The 10000-nt window shown below is 39.1% G+C and overlaps 1 protein-coding gene across 5 annotated transcripts in view; it reads left to right on the forward strand.

The window, feature by feature from the left end:
- The first annotated feature begins 2814 nt into the window (after window positions 1–2814).
- The window catches only part of LOC125028603 (glutamate receptor-interacting protein 2-like), a 249679-nt gene continuing 242493 nt past the window's right edge, over window positions 2815–10000 (forward strand). For 3 of the 5 annotated variants that reach the window (XM_047618065.1, XM_047618066.1, XM_047618063.1), the window contains exon 1: window positions 2816–3510. The gene's annotated coding sequence lies outside the window, so the exon portion shown is untranslated. Of the gene's footprint in view, window positions 3511–10000 lie in introns of all 5 variants that reach the window. The other 2 variants (XM_047618067.1, XM_047618062.1) reach the window with 2 other exon arrangements.

Consider the following 10000-nt stretch of genomic DNA (forward strand, 5'->3'; position numbering starts at 1 on the left):
AACTATTATCACCAAAGACAAACAGCACAAACTGAATGGAATGCTAGCAAATAGTTTATACTATTACCGTAAATTACGAATAACAATAACTAATAATTCATATCAAAACTATCTTCGCAAAAGACAAAATAGCAGTAACTGAATAAAATACTACCAGAGAGTTCATACCTCTAATCAGAAAATCCGCATAATAGTATCTGAATGGAATATGCAGATAGGTCATATTCGAAGCTGTTATAGGAAGTACTGTATAAGGTAGGCGGAAGGCCATACACAAAGAAAGAGTCGAAACAAAATCCCTGCCAGACTAAACTAAGGGGAGGGAGCTGCAGATAATTTATGGACTCCACACATCATCACTTGTAGTGAGGAAAGGCCGTTAGCATTACGAGAAAACATGGGAAGACAAGGAGCCTTTACACGCAACACCACAAAGATGGTCTTAGCATGTAAATTGAATACAGCTCTTTATAGTATATATATATATATATATATATATATATATATATATATATATATATATATATATATAAATATATATATATATATATATATATATATATATATATATATATATATATCGGAAAGGCCTACAAATATTATGAGAAAAAAAATTGACTTTCACGCTGTACGTGGAAGCATATTTTGGTTCAAAACAATGAGTTCTAAAAAAAAATAGAGGAAGAAGAAGAAGAAAAAATATATATAAGTGTATATATATATATATATATAAAGAAGAAAATGGCAGGGATACACATACGATGCCCTCTCTTCAGGGAAGAAGCCAACATTCAAAACTAAGGAACTCAACACCACATATTACAAAGAAAGCATAACCTATACCGCTGAGTGGGAGGACCCTACATACCAAAAAAAGAAAGGACGAGCCCCCATAATCCTAACAGAGAGGGCGTCACAAGTAACGCTGAGTGGGAGGTGCCCATACACTACGGAGGGGAGTGGCCCACACGCAGCACATGGACGAGGAGGCCCACTCAACACAGGGAGGGAGAGAGAGGTGAGAACGTGTTTTCTCAGCACTGGGTTTAGGGAACGCGATGGGGGACAGCTATTAACATGCCGTCCTGGGGAGGGACATGTCTTCACCCTGCTGATTAGGTCAGAGAAGAACGCTGGGTCGCGGAAGGAACACAAGGTCGGGAGAACTCTGGGAAAGAAGGAAAGAGAAGGAAAATAGACAGAGGAAAGTCATTATCATGGGCCGAATTTAATACAATTTACTTCTTACCTGTTGTACACATCTGCATGTTACCTATTAATTTACCTATTCTCACACTCATGTACTGTACGTGGCAAAAGTAAACAGCCAGTTGAAGCCCTACGATGCTTATAAACACTATTTCTGAGGAATACCACAGTGATATTTCTGAGGAATACTTCAGTACCGATACTACTACTCCCCAGAAGTAACAAAAACACCTGATCTAAGAAATGCGAGAACATCATTTATAATGATAATCAAAATCCCACTCCATAAGAATACAATACTACCATTTCTCGGGAATACCATGGCACCATATCACAGGAAGCGTGCGTGAAGGCGGACTTCATTACCATACACCCGGGGAAAGTTCGCTTATATCATCGCTGTCGAAGTGAATGTCCTCGCTTGCTGTTTCGAGTGCTGGGTGAAGGTGGTGCAGATTTTGTTGTTTATGGAAATTCTGCCTAAACGTGTTACAGAGTTTCCCCGCAAGTCAGAAGAAATTCTGCTGAATCAATCTGAAATCCTCACAGTTTTTGAAACGAGGAAATACCATTCATAAATGATGGGATAGAATTAAAAGGCAGCACCTATGAAAAGAGTTAAAAGAATGGGAAAATGTTGTCTGTACCAACTGTGAAAAAATGATTTGATTAATGGTCTTTCTTTGACGAAGTATCGTAATTCTTCAGTACTGTGATAAATTGTAAACAGAATATTTAATTTATGTCATTTCTAATTAATATAACCATCCAATTTATTGTATATATATATTTTATATATATATATATATTATGTGTGTATGAATATATAAATAAATAAATATAAATATGTACACACACACACACACACACACACACACACACACACATATATATATATATATATATATATATATATTAATGCTAACTTTTGGACAGTTCAAATAACTTTCACCTTCCATTTTTTAAAATCATTAACGTATCTGTGAAGGGTGAAATGTGTGTTTTACAGCGCAAACAAACAGCCGCCATTATGAAGCACCGTAGTACACACCATATATCAATACCACTGACACATGATTAATTGACCCAAAGGCACAGGTGTCTACCAGGATGACGTGTTTTCTCTGGAACCTGTTATTACTTGTAAATAGTGCTGTCCTTTACACACGCGGTGCTTGACTTTCCTTTTCAGCGAAGCAAGTCTTCGGTGCTAAGATTTCCAAACAAGAATGAATCTGGTATCATTACTACCAAATTAATTTCACACCTCCATAGATGATAGTATTTGAGGGAATTCATGGGCACCGCCCAGGTTATGGCAATTGGCGGTTGGTGGCTACCCGCTCGAAGTAAGGTCACACGTAGCCTTTTACTTCCTTTTTTTAAGAACTACTTTCACTCATACATACTGCAAAGATGGCCATCTCTGCCTTGGGCACTCAAAACATGGAGTATTTTGTCAGTTACAAAGAATCGAGTATCGTAACCACATCCCTCTTTAGAATTGTGGAAGTGCGAGAGATGTCGACGAGGAGGTCGTTCGCAAGAGAATGGCGGCGGCGGAGATGTCGGGTTGGATGGGTACAGACTGTCGGCGCCCTGTCATGCTCAGTGGGCCCGGGTCGCTCGCCAGGTTAGGGGCTGTTGTTGCTGTCGCTCCTCTTGCGTCTCTCTCGGGGTGCTCGCTGCTCTAGCCACGGACATGTGATTAAGTGTTCAGACGAGTCTCATCTTCTGAATTTGAGGGTGGAGTGTTTGTGTTGAAATACTGTTTATAGTTCGACGCACAGAGTTTCCTATACCCTTTCACATATAATATATAAAACTGTGTTCTAGTTCATCTGAAAGTGCAAAGGTGAATGTCACCCTCGTGGCCTATACCGAAGTCATTTTGCTATCTTACGGACAACGACACTGGTTAAGTTACGTATTTGAAGAAACAGACCACAGGTGGTGAAATTGCTTGGTGTGAATTTGCCTTGTTTACTAGATAATAAATGAGAGTGGGCTGATTCAGCGCAGAAAATATCTTTTATATAAAAAAATGGTGTTACAAAAATAGATTTAGCATTACCTGAATTAGTGAGGTTCTTGTTATGAGGAAAAATATGATAGGCGATAATCCCGATACTATTTAGGAATTAAAACCACCGACTGCATTCGAGTCTGAAGAAAATGGACAGTTACCGAGTGAATTACAGCAGAAATAGACATTAGGAGAGATTTACTAACCACTAGTGTAAAGAAAATTGCATGATAAATAAAGACGAAACGACAGCCTGAGCACTGAAGCAAACGCAGGTAAGAACCAATGTCTTTGCTCATACATTTTACGGGAAAAATATGTGCATATTTGTGCACATATTTGCATGTAGAGAAACTCATAAATCACGTAATGCTTACCATAAATAGGGACAAAGGGAGTAAACAGAGTATGATATGGCAGACGTTACTTGTAAATGAGATAGGAAATTGTTATGTATGGGACAGACGTGGGATTCCAAGTAACACTAGATTTATGACCGCAGTACAGAGGTTTTACTGTGTGACACACGCACGCACGCACGCACTTAGTCAATTAGTCAGTCACTTACCTACTCACCTGCTCACTCACACACACACACACACATACACATACACATACACACACACACACACACACACACACACACACACACACACACACACACACACACACACACACACACACACACACACACACACACACACCTCTATCTATCTATCTATCAGTATATAAATAATCCTTTCATTTCACATTTGTATACGATGTAATAATTTTGCACATCCTCATCAGCATATATTATATATTAAGAGGTTCATTAGCAAACAAATATTTGCAAGACCTCGAGAAAAAAAGAAAATGATTCTGTCATATAAACAAATACAAAAAAAACTTAAGCGATAAAAAGTACAACATTCATTCCATGAAAAATAAAAATTACGAATAAAGTGAGGAAAAAGAAAAAGAGAAAGTCGATAATAATAAAAAAAAGTCTTCGGCAAGGGGATACGTATCTTCCAAGATCGTTATCTCTTGGATGCAATATTAGTCGATGCGAAGGTTAACGTGCGTAGTTTTTGTTTTCGCTTTTATTTAGAGGTTTAATATAATTTTCTCTAATAAAAGAAGCTGAAAAGTCGTTAGTTTGAGAGTGGTTTAATGAAAGAAAGTAAATAGTATAGATTTTTTTATCTTTGGGATGTATAAGTGTGTGGTTTTGGAAAGATCTCGTTGGCATGTGATCGTTCTTACTAAAGTAAGAAGAAAAACAAAAAAACATTAGGTTATAAATTCACCCTAGTAAGAATGGTATTTTTTTCTTCTTCCTCTTCTTATTCTCCTAATCAACCTCCGTATCTCTCTCCTTTTTTCTTTCCCGCGTAATTTATTGCGAGATTTTCTTTTCCAGAGGATTTGACAATGCACTTAAATAAGATTTGGAAAAAAAACACATATGATCAAAACCAAGTAATAATATACATTATAAACCGAAACATTACTACTTTGAGTTCAACATAAACCGTCCAAATTACCATTTTCTCTCACGATAACATTTTTACAGAAAATGTAAGCAAACTAACCGTGGTCACACCGAAGCGCCAGGACAAAGGGATGCAGTTAGTTATGAGAAAATAACCTGGCTGTATCAGGAACCAGACACAAAGGCCGTGATGTTAGGTGTGTCGCATTCAATTATATTCGGGTCTTCTGCCTCTTGGATCTGTCAGTTGGCGATTAATGTCTGTGAAGGAACTGCATGTTCATTCACCGGCTCAGCGGGCCTGTAGGCATAAATGTATATATGTATATGCTGATGCTTGCTTGTGTATATCGAAGCAAATAGTTACACAGGGCTGCTGAATGTCAATTTATTTTTACATCTCGTACGTGTCCACATACGCAAATACCAACATTTACATAGGAAAGATACAAGCATATATTTCCACTTTTACAAGCACAGATGTATACATACATTACATCTACATTCCTCTCTCTCTCTCTCTCTCTCTCTCTCTCTCTCTCTCTCTCTCTCTCTCTCTCTCTCTCTCTCTCTCTCTCCCTCCCTCCCTCCCTCCCTCCCTCCCTCCCTTCCTCCCTCCCTCCCTCCCTCCCTCCCTCTCTGCCTCCCTCCCTCCCTCCCTCTCCCTCCCTCTCCCTCCCTCTCCCTCCCTCTCCCTCCCTCTCCCTCCCTCCCTATCCCTCGCTCTCCTTCATCTATCTCTCTCTCTATATATATACACACATATATACATGCATGCATACATATATATATATATATATATATATATATGTATATCTATATTTACACACACACACACACATACGTGTGTGTGTATTTATATATATATATATATATATATATATATATACATACATACACATACACATATATGAAGAGATAGATAGATAGGTAGGTAGGTAGATATATATATATATATATATATATATATACATATATATATGTAGATAGGTATATATGTATATGTATGTATATATGTATCTATATATGCATATATGAATAGATATGTTTGTGTAGATTTGTATGTATATGTATATGTTATGTTGAATTATATAAATATGTATATGTATGTATATATACATGTATACATATTATATATATATATATATATATATATATATATAATATATGTATGGAGAGAGGGAGAGAGGGAGAGAGAGAAAAAAAAATAAAGAGGAAGAGAAAGAGAAAGAGAAAGAAAAGGAAAAATAGACAGAAGAGAGAAGAGAGAGAGTCGCACACACACAAACACACACGACATACAACAACAAACATCAAAATCTGTCTCCGAAAGGACAAAATCAACAGACCAATCTTGCAAAGGGAATAAAAGAAAACAAAAGGGAAACAGAAGCAAATAACAGAAGAATAAAAGCAAGCAATAATATCACAACAATAATAACTTCTAAATGATTTGCTTGTCTGTACTATCTTAAGATCCATTAGTATTGAACAGGACAGAATCCGCGCGTCGATGTAGTAAGAATATTCACTATCGATCTAGTGGAAATTAAATGTTTTTTTTTTGTTTTTACAGAATTATTCTTGTTGTGTTGTTGTTGTTCTTCTTCTTCTACTTATTTTATTATTAGTATTATAATAACTATTATCATTATTATTATTATTAGTAGTAGTAGTATTATTATTATTGTTATTATTATTATTGGGTGGGGGTATATGTCTCAACAGTGATTGCGTTCTTTTGTCGTATCTATCTGTCTTTTAACCTGTCAATCAATGAATCTCTCCCCCCCCTCTCTCTCCCTCTCTCTCTCTCTCTCTCTCTCTCTCTCTCTCTCTCTCTCTCTCTCTCTCTCTCTCTCTCTCTCTCTCTCTCTCTCTCTCTCTCCATCTTCTTTCTCCTCCCCCCTCTCTCTCTCTCTCTCTCTCTCTCTCTCTCTCTCTCTCTCTCTCTCTCTCTCTCTCTCTCTCTCTCTCTCTCTCTCTCTCTCTCCCTCCCTCCCTCTCTCTTTCTCTCCCTCCCTCTCTCTTTCTCTTTCTCTTTTTTTTCCTCAGGTTCACCCAGAGAAGAAAATAATTCATGAGTTTGCTGGTGTTTACTTTCTCGTCTGCTTCTAAAAATCTGATTATCTATCTGGCCGCATAAGTCTTTGATAACACTTACCAAGATTTAATAGCCTATAAAAATATGAAAAAAATAGTCGTGCCACTTATCAACTACTCCCAGCGAATCCTTAGCAGAGTTAAAGAGGGAAAATATGAAAACTAGAGAAAACTAATTTGAAAAAAAGTAGTTAACCATCTTGTTTTAACTAGACAGCCTGTTGGATTCAAATAGCAGGTCTGGTTAGCAGTGTTTGTAATCCCAGAAGAGGAAAGAGATATAAAGATTCGTAGTTAAATTGTAGCTCTCTCTTTTTTCTTTCTCTTCCTTCTCTTCTTCTTCTTCTTCTTCTTCTTCTTCTTCTTCTTCTTCTTCTTCTTCTTCTTCTTCTTCGCCTCTTCTTTTCCAGTCCCACTTTTTTCGCTTCATTGTTTTCTCTTTCTATTTTTTTTTTTCATTTTTTCTTCCCCTCCGCCTCGTCTTCTTCTTCTTCCTCTTAATACTCTTCCTCGTTTTCGTCCTCGTCCGCCTCTCCCTGCTCCTCTTGTTACTCGTCAGCGTTGTCGTCGTCATCCTCCTCCTCTGCCACTCCTCCACCCCCACTTCTCCTCCTCCTCTTCTTTTTCCTCCGACCCTTCCTCTTCATCTCTTCCTTCCTCCTTCCTCCTTCCTCCCCCCTCCTCCTCCTCCTCCTCCTCCTCCTCCTCCTCCTCCTCCTCCTCCTCCTCCTCCTCCTCCTCCTCCTCCTCCTCCTCTTCTTCTTTCTCCTCCTCTTCCTTCATCCCCCTCCTCCTCCTCCTCCTGACCGACACCACTCCTCGTTCCCACGGTATTCATGAGGGATATGAGATGAAATCATTTAATATTTAGGACAGATTTGGAATATTTTTATCATGTCTGTTTATATCACTGATAAAGGTTCTACAAAAAAATATCAGATATGTTCGTGTTCATTTGCATTAAAAAGAAAATATAGCGATATTTATTATTTTTTTCTTTGAATTATTATGACTTTTGTTTAGCTTCATCGAGACGGTCCTGATATGTTCACACGACCGAATTCTTTAATAAACATTAAAAAACATAGAACGTTGAGATGCATTCCCACGATATGCATAGGCATCGAGAGACGCGAAGCGGGATGAAGAGGCTGTATCCTTCGCTGTCTCATGGTGCGTAAATCAAAACAAAAGCCGATCGCTGTTCAGAATTTACGTAATTGAAATGTCTTTACATCAAGATATCTGTTCATTGAAGTGTTTAACTGTGATTCTGCTTTCATTCATCTCGGTGTATCGTGGTTTAATTGTGAGGGATTTATTCCAAGGGCCTTTTCGCCTTATACTGTTGAAGAAGCAAGAGTGTAAAGGCTACCGAGTTTTCCTGGTTATCTCGCCACGGTCTTTCCGACGAAGAGGATGCTGATTGTCCGAACGACTTTCTCACAAGAGTCTCTTGCTCTTTGATATGTTTTATGTAAACAGAATAAGCTTGCGTTTCATATAATTTGGCTTATGACACATTGGTAAGCGTAGCCCGTTGTAACAGTAGCACGATTCTAATGTCTGCGAAAACAAACGTTTCACATGTGTTAGTCAAGAGAAAAAATCGGTTTATGCGGCTGGTCTTGCCAGATGTAAGTAGCTATTTCCTGCAGTGACCTGTCCCTCATGTGACCATGCAAACACACACACACACACATACACACACACACACACACACTCACACACACACACACACACACACACACACACAAACACACACACACACACACACACACACACACACACACACACACACACACACACACACACACACACACACACACACACACACACACACACACACATTCCCTGTGTGTGTCACAGATGTCATACATCTCTTTGTGTCACTGTACTCGCGCAATCCAAAATATGCACTGAAGCTAAGGTTACAGCTCCCGATCACGATAAGCTCCAGTAATAACAAGAATTCAAAAAAACAAAAAACAAAAAACGAATCCCTATTCCTTTGTGAAACCGAAAACACAGCTTCGAACTTCAAATCGCGCCGTTCTCACGTTCAAAAAAGATATGGGCGATGGTTCAAGTTGATGGACAACACATGACCCTTCGCCTGTGTGCCTCGCTGTTGAGCCCCGTTTTGTGTATAGTCCTCCCGTTATAGGAATGCCTGTCTTTAGGTGCTGACTCATGCTCTAGAATCGTTTTTTGTGTTGATTAGCCTATTCTCGTCCTAGGATTGTGTCCTGTGTTTGCTCTCGTTCTAGTACTGTGTATTTATTGTTTACTCTCGCCCTGAGAGTGTGTCCTGATTTATTTACTTCGGTCTTAGAACTGTGCTTTGCCTTGTTGTTATTCCTGTCCTAGAATTGTGTCCTGAGTTATGGACTCCCGTCCTAGGATTGTGCCTTGTGTTTACTCCTGTCCTAGATCTTCCTTTAGCTGTGTCCAGACCTAGGATTGTGATCTGTGTCGTTTGCTCCCGACCTAGATTGTATCCTGTATTGTCTACTCCTGTAGTAGGATTGTTTCCTATGTCGTTTGCTCCTGTCCTAGGATTGTGTGTCGTTAATTGTTTTCCTCCCGAACAAGGATTGTGTCCTGTGGTGTTTACTCCCTTTCTTGGAGTGCATTCTATGTTCTTTACTCCTGTTTTAGGAGTCTGAATGCTATGTTATCTACTCCCGTCGTAGGGATGTGAGTCATGCATCATTTACTCATGCCGTAGAAGTGTGAGTCCTGTGTTGTTTACTTCCTAGAGTGCGTGTCCCGTCTTGTTTACGCCCGTCCTCAGCGCAGTCACAGCATTAGAATTAAGACGCGAAATCGCCGGGCCTTGTGGTGACGTCAAGGAAGGAGGTTGCTGAAGTCTTTCTCCGCTGAGGAATTTTATCAGAGAGAAAAAAGGGGGAATGGTCTTGCTTACATGGGGAGAGATATTGTTTTAAGAGATTGTTTTACTGTGGTTAAGGAGCCGTGTGTGAGGACTGTCTTAATCTGACTGTTTAATTTGTTGTACAAGGATTAGTGAGATACGAAGATAAGGGACAGACATGTAAACTGATAAATAATGAGAGGGCGAGTATGGTGGCGAGAGAGGGAGAGGGAGATGGAGAGGGAGAGGGAGAGGGAGAGGGAGAGGGAGAGGGAGAGGGAGAGGGAGAGGGAGAGGGAGAGGGAGA

This window comes from Penaeus chinensis, chromosome 9, assembly GCF_019202785.1.
Source record: "Penaeus chinensis breed Huanghai No. 1 chromosome 9, ASM1920278v2, whole genome shotgun sequence".
NCBI lineage: Eukaryota > Metazoa > Arthropoda > Malacostraca > Decapoda > Penaeidae > Penaeus > Penaeus chinensis.